The sequence below is a fragment of the Trichosurus vulpecula genome, chromosome 1 (assembly GCF_011100635.1).
Source record: "Trichosurus vulpecula isolate mTriVul1 chromosome 1, mTriVul1.pri, whole genome shotgun sequence".
NCBI lineage: Eukaryota > Metazoa > Chordata > Mammalia > Diprotodontia > Phalangeridae > Trichosurus > Trichosurus vulpecula.
In genome coordinates, this window is record NC_050573.1 from 37717664 (window position 1) to 37734062 (window position 16399).

The 16399-nt window shown below is 48.8% G+C and overlaps 1 protein-coding gene across 6 annotated transcripts in view; it reads right to left on the minus strand.

Moving 5' to 3' along the window:
* Nucleotides 1-13428, minus strand: part of PITPNM2 (phosphatidylinositol transfer protein membrane associated 2) — a 307066-nt gene extending 293638 nt beyond the window's left edge. For all 6 annotated transcript variants that reach the window (XM_036760339.1, XM_036760373.1, XM_036760364.1 and 3 more), the window contains exon 1: nt 13293-13428. The gene's annotated coding sequence lies outside the window, so the exon portion shown is untranslated. The remainder of the gene's footprint in view (nt 1-13292) is intronic.
* Nucleotides 13429-16399: the final 2971 nt, after the last annotated feature.

Here is a 16399-nt window from a genome sequence, read left to right on the forward strand (position 1 = left end):
TAGAATTCTCAGACTGCCTTAGGATGCCTAGAACGGTCTTCTAGAAGTAAGTGGGGCAGTGCACCATCTTGTTCTGAGGTTAGAATGAGATCTGATCCACCGCAATCCAAAAATCATTTAACACACCTACTATGTGCAGGGTCCTATGCTAGAAGTTAGGGATGCAGGGACAATATTATATATGTGTATATATATACATATATATATATATATATATATATATATATATGAGACAATTTGAGGAGGATTGAAAAGCACTAACAGCTAATCAGCAACGGCTTCCTGTGAGTAGAGGTAGTGACTTGCCCAGGGTCAAACAAGTAGTAAGTGTTTGAAGGCCGCCTTTAAACTCGTGGCTTTCTGAGGTGGAATCCAAGCACGCTACTCACTGCTCGCCATCTAATGAACTGGGAGCCCCCAGATGGCAAGGATCCTTTCATTGTGTGGCAGCAGGCCCAGAGCCTGGCCCGTGAGCTAGGTCTCCAAGGCCATCATAGGCATCCTTACAGCAACCTAAGAATTCTAAGAAGGGAGAGGATTCCTAGGCATTCTGGGAGGTGGAGATGAGGAAGAAGCTTGTGCCAGTACATTTACATAGTGCCTTAAGGTTTGCAAAGTGATCTGCAGATATTAGCATATATGATCCTCCTCACAACCCTGGGAGGGTGGTGTTCTCAGTATCTCCATTTTACAGATGAGGAAACTGAGGCTCACAGAGGTTAAGAGATTTGCCCAGGGTCACCTACTTAGTAAGATGTCTGAGACAAGATTTGAACTCAGGACTTCTTGACTCCAAGTCTTAACACTATCCACTGCTCCATCTAAGAGACTGTAAGGTCCCTAATAGCAAGGACTACTTCATTTTGTATCTGTGTCCCCTAATGCCTTGCAGTTTCTTCCATATGACACTTAGTCTCCTCTCTCTGGCATTTTCTCTGACTGTCCCCCATGCCTGAAATCCCCATTTTTACCCATGAGGAAAATGCTCTTTAGAGAGATTGAGTGACAGTTGGGTCTTTGATCAAATAGCTGCTAAGTATCACAGGCAGAATCTGAACCCGGGTCCTGCTGTCCCGGTCCACTCCAGAGCTCCATCTACTGTGCCCGGCTGCCTGGAGACCCGCACTGAACTGACAGCTCCTTGTTCCTGGTGTTTTAGTTCTGGGTTCTTTAGCACATAAAACAAATCCCATTTGAGCTGGGAGCTACTGACTAAGACCCGGGAAGCTGCCGGCCTCCCACCTACCAGCTGGTTCTGCCACAATAAGCGCTCGGCCTGTTAGATGCACAACCCTGGAGAAGCTAATTGAAATATGCTCCAAGAAGGCAACCCAAAATAAAAGGGAAATAATAGCTGTATTACCCCAGAACCCCGGAGGCAGCCTACTCCAGAGCCTCCTGGTGCCCTCCCATCCCCGGCTGCTGAACCTGGCTGCCCTGTCATCATGGAAGACTTTATGTCTTTCCTACAGGAAAGCCCTCCTACGGGAGAGTTTCTAACAGAAGGAAGAAAAAAAAAGAAAAACGAAAAACCACATGGCTGGGGTTTGCTTTGTGATTTTTAAAGACAAAGAAAAAAGTCAACTCAGCCTCATAAAGTGCTCAAGAAAGCACTTAATGGATTGTTAAAAGGAACAGAGAAAGGCCAGCCAGAAGCTTCCTCACCCAGCCTCAATTACACACACACACACACACACACACACACACTCCCACCTGTAGCCTGGGCATGTTGGTAAATGTAGACAGGGATGCCATGTGGGGTCCTTACAGAAGAAGGCCCCCTCCTCAGCCGGCAGCTCTACAGAGCAGGTGTCCCAGGCAGGGGCACTGCCCCTCCTTCCCACCCACCTCTGTGGAAGGAGCTTGGGATGGACAACTGAAACCCTTCCACATTCCTTGTATGCCTCCCTGTACTGTACTTAACACCCAGGGAGCAGGAGTAGAGCTAGCCCAAAGCATGGATGACTGAGGAGAAGGGGAGGAGAGGGAGGAAGATGAGGGGAGGGGTATGAGAGGAGGGAGAGAAGGGATAGGATGAGGGGGAAGAGCGGGAGAAGGGGGATGGGGAGGGGGGAAGGGAGGAGCAGCAGCAAGGACAGGCATGGAACCCAAGTTGGTAGGCCAAAGATACAGGCCCAGGTCTCCCGCTGGAGAATGTAAGTGCATTCCAAGCTGGGACAGTTTCAGTCTTTGTACTTATACTCTTAGCTCCTAGCGTGGGGTCTTCGGTACAGGAGGCACCTAATGAATACCTGTTAAGTGACTGACTGATTGATTCTAAGAGGCCGGGATCAAGGAGAAAAACACGTCTCCTGTGGGGGACTGGGGGAAGTGTCTATCCCCATACAAACAGGGCAAGGATCAGATATAATAGCAATCAATAGATCTACAAGTCTTTATGAAGTGCCTACTATGTGCACTACACCGTGATAGAAATCAAGGATACAAATACGAAAATGAAACAAGTGCCTGCCCTCCAGGAGTTCTGGTTCCATCAAGAGAAACAGCACAGATAGGAACCAAGAGCGTGTACTTAGATGAGGAGGGGGAGGAGGGCTGGGCACATGCTGAGAGGCATCTCACTGGCACTGGTTTAGAATCAAGGGACCTGCCCACGGGGAGCCTTGAGCAAGTCACTTCACTTTTCAGTCAGTCAAGGGGCATTTAGTGAGCACCTGCTACACGCCAAGTACAGGGTAGCCAGGTGGCACCACAGTGCATAGAGCAGAAGACCTGAGTTCAAATCCTGCCTCAGACACTTAGTAGCTGTGTGACCCTATGCAAGTCACTTAACCCTGTTGGCCTGAGTTTCCTCATTTGTAAGAATGAGCTGGAGAAGGAAATGGCAAAACCATTCCAGTAACTCTGCCAAGAAAAACCCAAATGGGGTCACAGAGAGTCAAACAGGACTAAAAACAATTCAACAAATGTACCAGGCACTGTGCTAAGCCCTGGGGACACAAAGAAAAGCAAAAGCCAGTCCCTGCCCTCAACGAGCTCATAACATACAAACAAGCTGTGGACAGGCTGAATCGTTGGGCAGCAACAGAGGAAGCCACGAGGGGCACAGGGAACTCCCGGCCTGAAATGGAACTAAATGGACTCAAAGGTTCCTTCCAGATACACGAGAGAGGGAGGGATGAGCAGCCTGCATGCCCCACTGGCCTATATTCACAGTCCAGAATCCTCGAGGAAAGACTCGGACTTACGAAGGAAAAGGCTCTCCATCCTCAGAGAGACAAAGGGCAAAGAAGTATAGCACGGGCTTACATACATGCATATGAATGTATATGTCCATACGTGACTATGATGATAGATATCCAAGTGTATGCATATGTATATGTATGTATATATCTTTGTGTGTAGGTTTGTATATGTATGTATATATCTTTGTGTATATATGTATATGTTTGATATTACATGTATGTGTTTATATATCTTTGTGTGTATGTTTGTAGATGTACGTATATATCTTTGTGCATATATGCAAACATGTTTGTATATACATGCATGTGTGTATGTGTGTATAGATGTATATTGTGTATTTATATGTATGTGTATATGCATATGTCTTTGTGTATATGTTTGCATAGTATGTTTGTGTGTATATGTAAATATGCATCTTTGTGTATATGTGTGTATGTATAAATCTTTGTGTGCATATGTGTACGTACATGTATGTGTATGTGTGTACATGTATATATGTGTATATATAGGCTTAATTGTAGCCTTCTGGGGGAGTCGGCGGAGAAAGGGGAAAAACAACAAAGAAAACAGCGCCCAGGAAAGAACAAAAGAAAACTTACAAGGAAGCACAGAAAAGATAAACAGCTCTGAACACACTGAGTATGATTTATTATATAGACTTTCTTGAAATGAAAATTTATTGTTGTTCATTTTGAATCCTTTCATGTTCCGCCATGCACATGGCAATGCTTTTTCCTTTCCTTATTTTGAATTTAAGTTTTAATATTTGAGTTTATTATATGTTTCTTTCTCGTTTCTTACTGTGTCATTTAAGTTTTCATATTTAAGCTTAAAATAACTTAATAATAATTTAAAAAAAAAGAATCCTGGAGGGAGGCCCCTAGCATGTTCTGAGGACCGTCTGGGGCCAAGAGCTACCCAGAAGAAGGAGGCCTGCCGCACCTTTGGAGGACAACACAGTATAACAGAGGGTTACTCTTGGAATCAGTAGGACCTAGGTAACCTATCATAGCAGGGTGCAAAAATTAAGCATCTACTGGATACCTAGTGGCTAGAATCACCCACCAGAAGCTCTCTCTACTTTACAAACCAACAGATGACAAATATCCATAGTATAACCGTGCCTCCCACCCCCAAATAGCTTTAAGAATTCCACAAATAAACTCCACAGGGCCTGGAGCATCACTGTGCTCAGGCCAGTTTCTCACAGCAATCTGCACGTGGTAGGGATCCATAAAAATTTATGAACCACATTTTTAATAGCCTCTGACATAAGGAAGATTCCACCACCAAACCAGGTAGAACAAAAACTCTCAGAAGAGAGAGAAGCTATGAAAACCACATACAAACAGGACAAGGTACACAGCCCAGTTGTCCTGACTTGCTACTTGCATCCAAAAGATGCTTCCTAGCAGCCTACCAAAGATGAGCTGTCATCCCTAGATGACCGTTCAATTACTATGAAAGGTAATCATTTGTCCATCTGTGCAACAATCCATAGCACATTAAATATAAGAGGATGAGAGCAGGATGGTTACTTGTCCTCAAATCATTTCTATATGATGCCCAACAAAAAACATCAAATTATACGTAATTACAATAATTGTAGGGGCAATGGATAGAGCGCTAGGCCTGGGGTTAGGAAGATCTGAATTCAAATCCGGCCTCAGATACTTACTACTTGTGTGACCCTGGGCAAGTCACTTAATCTTGTTTGCCTCAGTTTCCTCATCTGTCAAATGATCTGGAGAAGGAGATGGCAAAGCACTCCTGTATCTTCACCATGAAAACCCCAAATGGGGTCATGAAGAACAGGATGTGACTGAAAATAACTGACCGACAATAATTATAGTAATAGGATATGATCTAGAATGATGATTTCATTGGTATTGGAAATCCCAGATTAGGTGACTCCTTCTACCAATGCAAAAAGGTACCTTCTCTTCTATGTCTAGTCTCAGTCAGCTGCCTAGGGCACTGAGAGGGTATAAGTGACTTACTGGGGTCACATGGCCTAGACGTGCCAGAGGCCTTTGGGCAATAAGAATTATAAGAACAATGAATTAGCTGCAGAACTCCAATGGCCAACCTAGTGATGACCAGGCTCTCTGCACTTAGCTGGACTGTTCCTCAAACCTCACTGCCTACAGGGGTGGGGAACCTGAGGCCTCAAGGCCACACGTGGCCTTCTAGGTCCTCGGGTGTGGTCTTTTGACTGAGTCCAAGCTTTACAGAACAAATGCTTTTATTAAGGGGATTTGTTCCGTGAAGTTTGGATTGAGTCAAAGGGCTGCACTTGAGGACCTAGAGGGCTATATGTGGTCTAGGCCTCAGGTTCCCCGCCCTGGCCTAGACCAAAGTCAAGGCCTTCCCTGCCTGATAAGGCTAGCCAAAGCTAACTCTGCTGTTCCCTACCCTAACCAATCCTAGGCCATAGTTGGTTGGTTGTTGTCCTCTGTTTTCAAAGAGGACCAAAATGACATCACTATGTTAGAGTCAAGGTACAGTGGGTCCAATTGTGGCTGATCATAGTGAGGCATCAGAGGAGGGCTTCATGGAACCATATGGAACAATTACGTGTCTGGCCTAGCAATGGACTCTGAAGTCCGATGGATTGTATGGCTGAGATAAGATGGAAATCACCAAATCTATTCCTTCTAATGAGATGGAGGAGCATCAGGCCATACTGCTTCTGAAGGGTGTGCGGGCTTTACCATCTACCCTGCTTCTACACCCCTGCAGCTGTCATCTGATAGGCCTTGCCATCCATACTCACTGCTGCACCCTGAGGATTTCCAGCCCTTTCTTTCATTTGTTGGCTCCTTCCCTTCGACTGTGAAGGCAGAGGACAGTCTGAAGGTAGGGACAATCTGATGACAAGGACATTCTAAAGGCAGGGGACAATCTGAAGGCAGAGGACACTCTAAAGGCAGAGGACAATCTGAAGACAGAGGACAATCTGAAGGCAGAGGACACTCTAAAGGTAGGAACAATTTTCATCCTTTTTTGTATCCCCAGCACTTAGCACAGTGCCTGTCCCAAAGTCAGTATTTTATTAAATGCCTGCTAACTGACTGACTGAGAGCAAAGACAATCTCATTTCCCCCATTGTTTGGTAGCTAGTAAGCACTTAAATGCTTTTTCATTCATTCTTTCATATTATAATATTATATCTTTTCAAAAGTCCAACTGCTAACAAAGACATGGAAGAAATTTTGATCCCCTCTGCAAAGGACAGCAGAAATCGGGAAAGCTGTAAGCACCCTGGTGTTAGTAATGCTTCAGTTTTCCATAGCACTTGCAGTTTTACTTGTGGACCTCTGTCCTCAGAGCAGACCTATGGACACAGCTATCAAAAGGGTCATCCTAAGGTACAGCCTGACCATGTCCCTGCAGCAAGTCTGGTGGCTTCCTGTTGCCTCGAGGACAAACTCTAAACCCTCTTCTGTTCAGTATTTAAAGCCCAGCCCCAACCAACCTCACCTTTCCAGCCTGATCAACCGCTAATCACCCCGTCCACACCATCTGGGGTGGCCAAACTGGCCTCTTTCACTGGCGCCATCTCCTATGCCGGGATCCTCTCCCTCCTCATCTCTACCTCTAGAATCCTTCCCTTCCTTCAAAACGAAGCACCAGCACCACCCCTTTAGGCATGAAGTTTCTCTGGATCTCCTGAGCTCGTAGCAGCCCCTCCCCTCCCCAAATTACCTCATACTGATTTTGTCGAGGTCTTTATATGATTAATGAGTATGTAGCAATAATGTGGCACGATAGTGTGGCATAGTAGATAGAGACAGATAGCCTTGCAGGTGGGAAGATCTGGTTCAAGTCCACCTCTGACACATACTGGCTGTGTATCTTTGGGCAGCTTATGTAACCTCTCTGTGTGCCCCGAGCAACCCTCTAAGACTACAAAGTGCCAGCCTTCATTGGTAGAGGGACTTCCCTCATTTGGGAATTACTTATGCAGATGAAATTACAGAGCCAGTCCTTATCCTTTTATTTATTTTGTTTTGGTGGGAGGCAATCGCAGTTAAGTGACTTGCCCAGGATCACACATGTCTGAGGCTGGATTTGAACCTAAGTCTTCCGGATTCCATGAACACCGCTCTACCCACCAAACAACCTAGCTGCCCCTTCCCTTTATTTTGTATTTACTAAGACAAAAGCAGGGGTAGCTAGAGGGCCAGCCCTGGAGTCAAAAAGACTTGAGTTCAAATTCAGCCTCAGACACTAGCTGTGTGACCCTGGACAAGTCACTTAACCTGTTTGCCTCAGTTTCCTCATCTGTAAAATGAGCTGCAGAAGGAAATGGCAAACAACTCCACTATCTGCCAAGAAAACCCCAAATAGGGTCGCAAAGAGTCAGACACAACTGAACAACAACAAAAACATAAGCTCCTGGAGGACAGGGCCTGGTTCATTTTTGTTCTTGTACCTACTACATAGTAGGAGCTTAATAAATGCTTGTTTCATGACTGTACTACACTGCAGGCACTTAATAAATGCTTGTTTCATGACTGTTGTGAAAGTATTCTTATCCCTGCTTCACAAATGAAGAAAAGTGACTCCCCATGGCGTGCTCTGTCCATGGCCATCCACCTGGTAAGTGTCAGAGGCAGGATCTCTTGACTCCGTGGGAGAGAAATCACCTTCTCTTCACAACACCCCCCTGCCCTGCCTCTCTCTCCCACAACCTCCAAGCACAGGGCCTGCTCAGCACACCACGGGCTTCACAAGGGACAGAGATCACAGCATCATCAAGTTTCTGACCTGGAAGGAATCTCAGAGGTCATCCAGCCTAATGCATCCCTGACCAGGGGTCCAGCCCTTAACCTAGGCTCCATCAACCTGATTTTTAAAATATTTTGATAATTTTATTTCAATATAATCTGTTTCCTTTGTAGTCCTGGTTATTTTATTTTATTATTTAAAAACATGCTTCAGTGTCCACGACACAAACAAGGTGTCTATAGCATAGCATAGCTAGCTAACAGGAGATCTAGCCTTTGCTCAGGAGGGGGAACCCACTTTTCCCTACCACCAACCCGAGCTTGACTTTCTGCAGCTTCCACACATTTTTCCTAGTTCTGCCCTCTAGCTACCAAATACACCCTACCAGCTATCAGATCGATTAATCACAGCCTCTGAGTCAAGTTCTCTCTTCTTAATGAAAGAACTAAACCACCGACAAGTCCAGGAGGCCTATATCCCAAAGCACGATACAAATAAAAGCTATTACTAATATTGTCAAGCTAGGGACACATCTGGGCTTCAGTTGGGGCACAAAGCACATGAAGGATGCTAAGACCACTCAGTGTGGCGGCCATTCACACAATGAAGCAAAATCAGCCAGCACTGGGCTAGGTGCTGGGGAGACAGAGAACAAAAAGATACAAGGATATATAAAGTATCAGCTATGTGTCAGGCACTGTGCTAAGGCCAGGGATACAAACAGAAAAATCAAAACTGTCCCTGCCCTCAAGAAGCTTACATTCTATTGTGGGGAGAGGAGATGGAGAACAAATGCACACAAATGCACACACACACACACACAACATACAATATATACATATGAGAGGGAGAGAGGGGGGAAAGAGGGAGAGGGAGGAGGGAAAGGTGGGGGAGAGAGAAAAGGAGAGACAGAGAGAGAGACACAGAGAGAGAGAGAGAGGGAGAGAGGGGGAAGGGAGGGAAAAGAGATTGCGGGGAGAGGGGAGGAGGGAGAGAGGAAGGGAGGGGGAGAGAGAGGAGGTGGGAAGGAAGGAAAGGGGGGAGAGAGAGAGAGAGAGAAGAAGGGAGGGAGAGAGAGGGGAAGGGAGGGAGGGAGTTCGGGGCAGGGGGGCGGGGGAGAGAGGGAGAGAGACAGAGAGAGAGAGAGAGAGAGAGAGAGAGAGAGAGAGAGAGAGAGAGAGAGAAGAATTAAAATAATTTGTAGAAGTGGAGGGCACTAGTAGTCAAATAACCCTGGATTATAATCCCAGCTCATTTACTTAGTCTTAGTTCTTTTATGATTCTAGGCAAGTCGATTTCACTGGGTCTCAGTTTCCTTTTCTATAAAATGGGAATTATTTTTTGGCCAGGATCTATGATTTCATCAGCACAGGAATCTCCCAGAGAGGAATCCCCCTCTACTAGTGCAGCCCCCACTCTGCATTATAGTCTTATATAATTTCTACAGGTTGGATTTGAATCCAAGTCTTCCGAGTCCCTACAAAACAAGGGGGTTGAACCAGATGATATCAGGCTCCATCCTACAACGGGGCAAATTCAGCCTAAGACACTTCCTACCCGGGCAGCCCCTCACAAGGTACTGTCTCAGTTACTTAGTAAGTATGCGCTCCAGGTCAAGTCACTTCACCATCAACCTCAGTTTTCTCGTCTGTAAAATGGAGACAGTGACAGCACCTACTTCCCACGGCTATTTTGAAGATCAAGTGAGATAACCCATGCAAAGTGTTTCGCATACCTTAAAGCACAATATAAAGGCTTTCTTTTGAAAGGTGAGGAAACTGAGGCCCAGAAGGATAAAGTGACTTTAAGATCACAGATTTAGAGTATCCAGGTCACCTAATTCAATCCTCTCCTTTTACATACACCTAAGGTCATGTAGTCAGTCACTGCCAGGACTAGACTCCCTCCCCAAGTCTCCCCACTCCTTGGCCAAGACTATTCTACCAAGTAAAGGTGCCTCAGTCTCCTATATAAAATGGGAACAGCAGACCTGCCAAGTCATCCTATCTTGACTGACTAAGCATTCAATACATCACAAGGGAAGGAAAAGGAAAGGAGAAGAGAGAGGAGGAGGAAAAGGAGGAGGAGCAGGGGAGAGGGAGAGAGAGAAAAGAGAGAGAGGAGAGAGAAAAGAGAAGGAGGGAGAGGGAGGAAGAGAGAGAGAGAGGAAAGAGAAGTGGGGGAGAGCGAGAGAGAAAAAAGAGAGAGAGGAGAGAAGGAAGGAGGCAGGGAGGGAGAGAAAAGAGAGAAAAAAGAAAAAGAGAGGGAAGGAAGAGGATGAAGAAGAGGGAGACAGGGTAAAGGGAAAGGGTACAGGCATTGATGGTATAGATAACAGAGGGCTAGTCTGGGAATCAGGAACTCTTATGCACAATACTGGCTGTGTGACCCTGGGCTAGTCATGAATCTCTAAGTTGTAAAGGAGACACAGTGTTTGAAATGAGAATTTCCTAAACCAATGAAATCACAGATCCAGTTTCCCCAGTTCACAGCCACAGAAGACAAAAATAAAACAGTCCTTGCCCACAAGGAGCTTACATTCTATTGGGAAGCACAGTAACTTAACTTAGCAGAGTCTCCACTGCCCAAAATGTAGCAAGATAAATTCTTTTTCATTCATTCAATCAATCATTTATTTATTTAGTCGGCATTAACTGGAGGAATTCGGACACCAAATAAGCCATGTAAATAACCTCCAGGCTTCCACAGGGGCCTAGAGGGAAGGGACAGTGGTTCCCAAGGCACCTGGGAATTCCCAAGGCATTTAGATGTAGGCACCTTTTAAGTAAAGCACTCAAAAACCCACCCATGGCACCTGTGACTCTTGTCCCACCAAGTGCCCAGAACCATCGTTCCAATCTCTCCTTGTTAGTTTTCTCTACCAAAGTCCTGCTCCCTGAAGCCCTGGCCTGGAGGAGATCTTGGGGAAGGCCAGGAGGCCAAGCTCTGGCATGGCCTACACCAAGGTACCAGGGCTTCAGGTTCAGGCCTAGCTGTGGACTGAGAACCAGTTACCCAACGGCTCATGGTCAGGCTGACTGCAGGAGGAACAGTTGCTCACGGCAACTCTTGAAAATGGTCTAAGTTTCAAGGAGGGGTTTCGACCAGCTACTATGGGAGTGCAGACATCCATAATAATAACAGGAATGATTGGAGCTCTGTAAGTCCTTTTCATTTTCATTTCACATGAATCGCCTCATTTAGGCCTCACAACAACCCTGGGAGGTGGGCACTCTTGCTATTATTAGTCTCATTTGATAAATAAGAGAAACTGAGGCTGGAATCATCCAGAGGTCCCTGATAGTCCTAGAATTGGCCCCTCTTACTGAGGTCAACCCAGTCTGCAAGAGGGCTGAAAAGGGATGGAGGGGATGAGTTCTGTGAGAAGGAAGGGAAATCTCAGCAGGGGAAAAAGAGAGTCAAGCAGGAGAACTGAAGGAAGGTAGAGAGAAGGAGTGAAGTACCTCCAGGCAAAGGGGGGGCGGGGCTCAACAAATGGGGGAGAATTCAACTGAATTCAACAGACATAAAGAGATCACAACAATGTGCCAAGCAAGAACACAAACACTAAAAAAAAAATATGAAATAGCCTCTGCCTTCTTAAGGGGGACTACAAAGAAAAGTAAATGCAAATCCACGAAAACTACTGCTCAAGGGAAAGAACACTTATAAGTTGTGTGCAGGGAGGGCATCCCAATAAGCTTTCTGGTAGTGGACAGAACTTGGCTTTGCAATCAGGAAGCCCCGGGTTCCAATTCAGCCTTGGACAGTAGTGAGTTCACCTCACCTCTCAGGAAAATTCAGGGATTGGCCTCAAAGGCCTCCCCCATGGCCCTTTTCTAGCTCCAATCTATGATCCTATGACCAGGATATATATACCTGGAGCGGGTGTTCAAAGAAGGCAGGGAGTCATGAGGTGGGAGTTCCATTTCCCATATGGAAAGCAACCTTGACAGTGGCACGGGAACGGGAAGGGGGCTACTCTTACCCCTTAAGGCCCTCTCCTGGCCTGTGTGGCCCCTGCTCCTCTGGGTGGGGGGGGGGGGTCACACATCCCAGGAAAGCAGCCTTTTGAGGAGAGAAAGAAAACAGGCAACCAGCCGGCTGGAGAGAGGAAAGGAACTGCACAGGGCTGGGGCGCCACCCCAACACCTTCCCCAGCCTGTGCTTTCAGTAACCAGAGGGTGAGAGACTGGGAACACTCAGCATTCCAGGGAAATCACACACACACACACGCAAGCACGCACTCCAACGACCACAACACTACTTAGCCGTAAGGGCGGCCCGCTCTGTAACACTAGGGACCAGAGCCCACCATGACTGGGTGGAATCCGAACGACGTGAACCGAGCAGAAGCAGGGGCAGGGGCAGGGGCAGGCCCGTGACTCACTCACTCACCCCTGGACCAAAGCCTCTGCAAAAAGAAATGTTCTATTTTCCTGCTTGAGTGCATTCTTCCCCGGGCGTCACTTTTGTGTGTTTACAATTGCTTCCTTGCACATTAGTATTCGGCCCAAGCTCCTGCAGGTTTGGGGGTGTGTGGGGGTGTGTGTATGGAGGGGAGGGAACCTGGAAGTCTTAATACTCACACACCCAGCCCGGCCTGGGGAAACCAGAGACCCAGGAGCCAACCTCTGGGGTGGGGAACAAGACTTCAATCCAGATGCGCTCTTATGGCACTGCTAGCACGCGGATGGGGGGGGGGCGGATTTCTGCTCGGGAGGGAAACGTTTTCGTAGTAGGCAGTGTTTATGCGGGCTGAGGAGACACACCGAGAGCCCAGGGCCGCCCGAGGCGGCCAACTACAAGGGCTCAGCAGCGAAACATCTCGTTCTCTGCCTGCTGCACACCCAGCCCCGGAACAAAATCTCCGGGGGGTAGGGGCCACTCCCCTCCCCCCGGGGTCGCCGCGGGGCACAGGCGGGTTCTGTCGCGGGTGGAGGGAGGGGCGGGGAAGGGGCTTTCGGCTGGGGGGAGTGGAGAACAGAAGGGAGAGGGAGAATGGACCCTTGGCCACGGACCCCCTCCCCCTACTCCAGCTCAGCTAGGTCCGGGTTTGGCAACACCTGGAAGTAGTTTCCCCCACACCTGGAGAGGAGCGGAGGGGCTTCTTTACCGCGCCCCTGGTGCCAGAGGAATCGCTTCCCGGCCGCCTCTGGAAGGGGCAGAGGGCTGGGACCGTCGCTCGGGGGGCTCCAGGCAGAAGGGGCGGAAGGAAGCCCCCCCCGCACCTACCCAGCCGGAGGCGCTGGGACCCGGACTGCCCTCGCGAGTGACGGGGGTGCCCAGGGCTGTGCCTCTGCCCAGCCCTCCCGGGGTGGGGGGATCTGGGTGCCCGAGAGGACACTCACCTCTGCTGGCCTCGGACTGCGTGCGTGCGTGAGGTGCGGGGCAGAGCAGGGCAGGGCAGGGCACTCCCCTCCGGCCTGGAGCGGCCCCGAGCTCTTCCTCCTGCCCCAGCCCTCCGGGGGCCCGCTGCTCCTCCGCTTCAAGGCTGCGCGGCCGGGGCCCCTCGGTGCGGCGGCCCCCGGGCACGGCCGGCCCCTCCGCCTCGGCCCGGGCCCCGGTAGCAGCTCCTCCTGGCTGCCCGGGCACCTCCTTCTCCTTCTCTTCCTCCTCCTCCTCCTCCTCCTTCTCCTCCTCCTCCTCCTCTTTCTCCTCCTCCTCCTCCTCCTCCTCCTCTGGCCACTGCTGCTCCGCCGCTGCCGGATGCAAGTTGGCCTCGGCCCCGGCCGGCTCCCAATGGCATAGTCCGCCCTGGGCGCGGAGCGCGGGGCGCAGGGCGCGGGGCAGCGCCGAGGTCCGGGACTGCCGGCCGCCGCGTGCGCCCCCGCCCTGGCGCCGGCTCCCACCCTCCGGCTCCGGCTCCGCTCCCGGGGCTGCAGCGGCTCGGGGCGCACGTGCCGCGCTGCCGCTCGCGCTCCGGGGCTACCTGGAGGCTGGGGGCGGGGGCCCGGGTCCGGCCGGTGCGCGCCCAGCCCAGGGCACAGGCGCCGTTGACAGCTTTCTTTTCGTGCCCCGGCCCGGGCCACCGCCGCTGCAGAGGAGCCGCTGCCTGTCTGCGCTTGGAGGGGATTGCATTCCCTCACTCGGGGCGGGCGGGGAAAGGCGAGCGGCCTGCGCCTCCGTCAGGCCACGCGGGAGAGCGGCGGCAGCAGCGACGGGGGTGGGGGGTGGGGAAGACCAACCGGCCGGGTCTGTGCCTGCTCGGATCGGTCCCAGAACTGCCCTCCAACACCCGGCTGCTGGGCGGCCACCGGGGGCACTGTCAGCCACTTTGGCCGAAGACAGAAAGGAGTCCAGACTCTGAACTTCTGGACCCCAACTGGGGAGAACCAAGTTCAGGAGAATTGGAGCGCCTTAGAAAGTGGGGTGCCCTTGATGGGGCTCTCCATCCCGGGTCAAAGACCCTGGAAACCTCCAGGGCCACTTGTGCTTAGTCCTAAAACAGTTGACTTTGGCTTCCTGAGTTCCAGATTATTTTGTCATCTTTTCACTCCCTTTTAGGAAATTTACGCTCGCACCACTTGGGGTCAGCTATTTTTAAAGGCTTTTATTCTTTGAAAGAGCTTAGCAGGTTTTCAGAGCAAAGCGTAGTTAAATTGTTGCTCTTTTTTTCACTTCCTGAAGACTATTCTCCCTTCACTTTTATAACAAGACAAGCAAAAAGAAAACACATTGGACCCATCCTAAGCTGTTTGCCCCTCATTCAGTAACCTATAACCCGCTACCATTCTGCCGAGAACTGGTCCGGCATCAGTCCTCCGAAGTCATAATTGGTCACTGCTTCCATCGACCTTGAAATGTTTTGTTTACTGCAGTCTGCCTCCATTCTGAGAGGTCTTTTCTGAATTCTTCCTATTTGTCATTTCTTGTTCAGACACGTCCAGTCGGTTCCTGACCCCATTTGGGGTTTTCTTGGCCAAGATACGGGAGTGGTTTGTCATTTCCTTCTCCAGCTCATTTTACAGATGAGGAAACTGAGGCAAACAACGTGAAGTGACTTGTCCAGGGTCACACAAGTGTCTGAGGTCGGATTTGAACTCAGAAAGATATATCTTCTTGACTCTGGGCCTGACACTCTGGCCACCATGGCGCCACCTACCTGCCCTCTTTGTCATTGCTTACACCACTATATTCCATTACATTCATATACCACAATCTATTCAGCCATTCCTGTCAATGGAGTTCCCATTGCCACTATAAAAAGCTCATTTTGTATATATCTCCTTGGGATATATGCGTTGATTGACTATCACTGGGTCAAAAGGCCCATAGAGACAGCTTAGTGACACGTCCCAGTCTGTGACAGGCCAATGTATATTATTAACCTGACAGTAATGTGGTCTCTTCCCCTTACTCTCTGATAGCCGGGCTACCCCGTCCTCCCTTTCCTCTTCTAAAATGAGAGGACTTGGTACACGTGACCTTCTTCGAGGCCCCTCCAGTTCTATCCCCAAGCCTAAATGTAATTCCAAATCACATGTCACAGCTGTCACAACTTTACTCTTTGTATTAGTGTACTTGGCTTCCAACATTTGCTCTTTCCTCATCTTGGCCAGTGGGTGTGAAATGAAACTTGAAGAGGTTTTTTTTTTTTTATGTGCATTTCTCTTATTAGTGATTCACATGGTGTGGCCCTACTTTTTTTCTAACTTCCAATATATCTCACAGGATTCCACACAAGCCTAAAAAAAAAAACACACCAGAGTGAAAAACACTTGATAGGTAAGAATAAAAATATTTGGTAATGTGGAAGTGTGAGCAGTGGGGTCCCTCCAAAGACTTAAAATTTTAATAAATTTTCGAGAAATCCCTTCCCCTCCATGCTGACAGTGCTCTCTTCTGACCTTCCTCTTACCTGGCTGACTTTTCTCACCCTTCAGTTCTCCTTGGAGAATCATCTACTCTGAGCAGATATATCCCAAAGGCTCTGTACCTGGCTCTCTCCTCACTCCACTTCTGCCCCCTTGAAAAGTTCTATCATGTCTACGTAGATGACTCCTAAGTATATCTACCCCAAAATCTCTCCCCAGTTAGTAATACATCTTCAGCTACCTGGTCATCTCTCTCTGGATGTACCATCAACATCTCAAATTTAGTATGTCCAAAATGGAACTCATTTCACCCATCTCTCCTCCAAAGTTTATTTCTGTTGAGGACATTGATGTTCCAGCACTCACCCAGGCTAACAATCAATGCTCAGTCTTCCTCCTTCACCCTCTTGCTGCCAAGCCAACAACCCATTCCCCCACTCAGCCACCGATTCAGGCCATCATCTCCTTGATCCCCATTTTTCTTCTCTTCCAGCCTATCCTCCACATCGCTTTCAGAACGGGCCAGACCAAGTCACTCCCCTGCTCAGAAATATTCCCTGGCTCCTTGTTGCCTCTAGGACGAAGTATGAACTCATCTCAGCATTTGAAGCCCTTTACAATGTTATCTTTTAAAATTTATT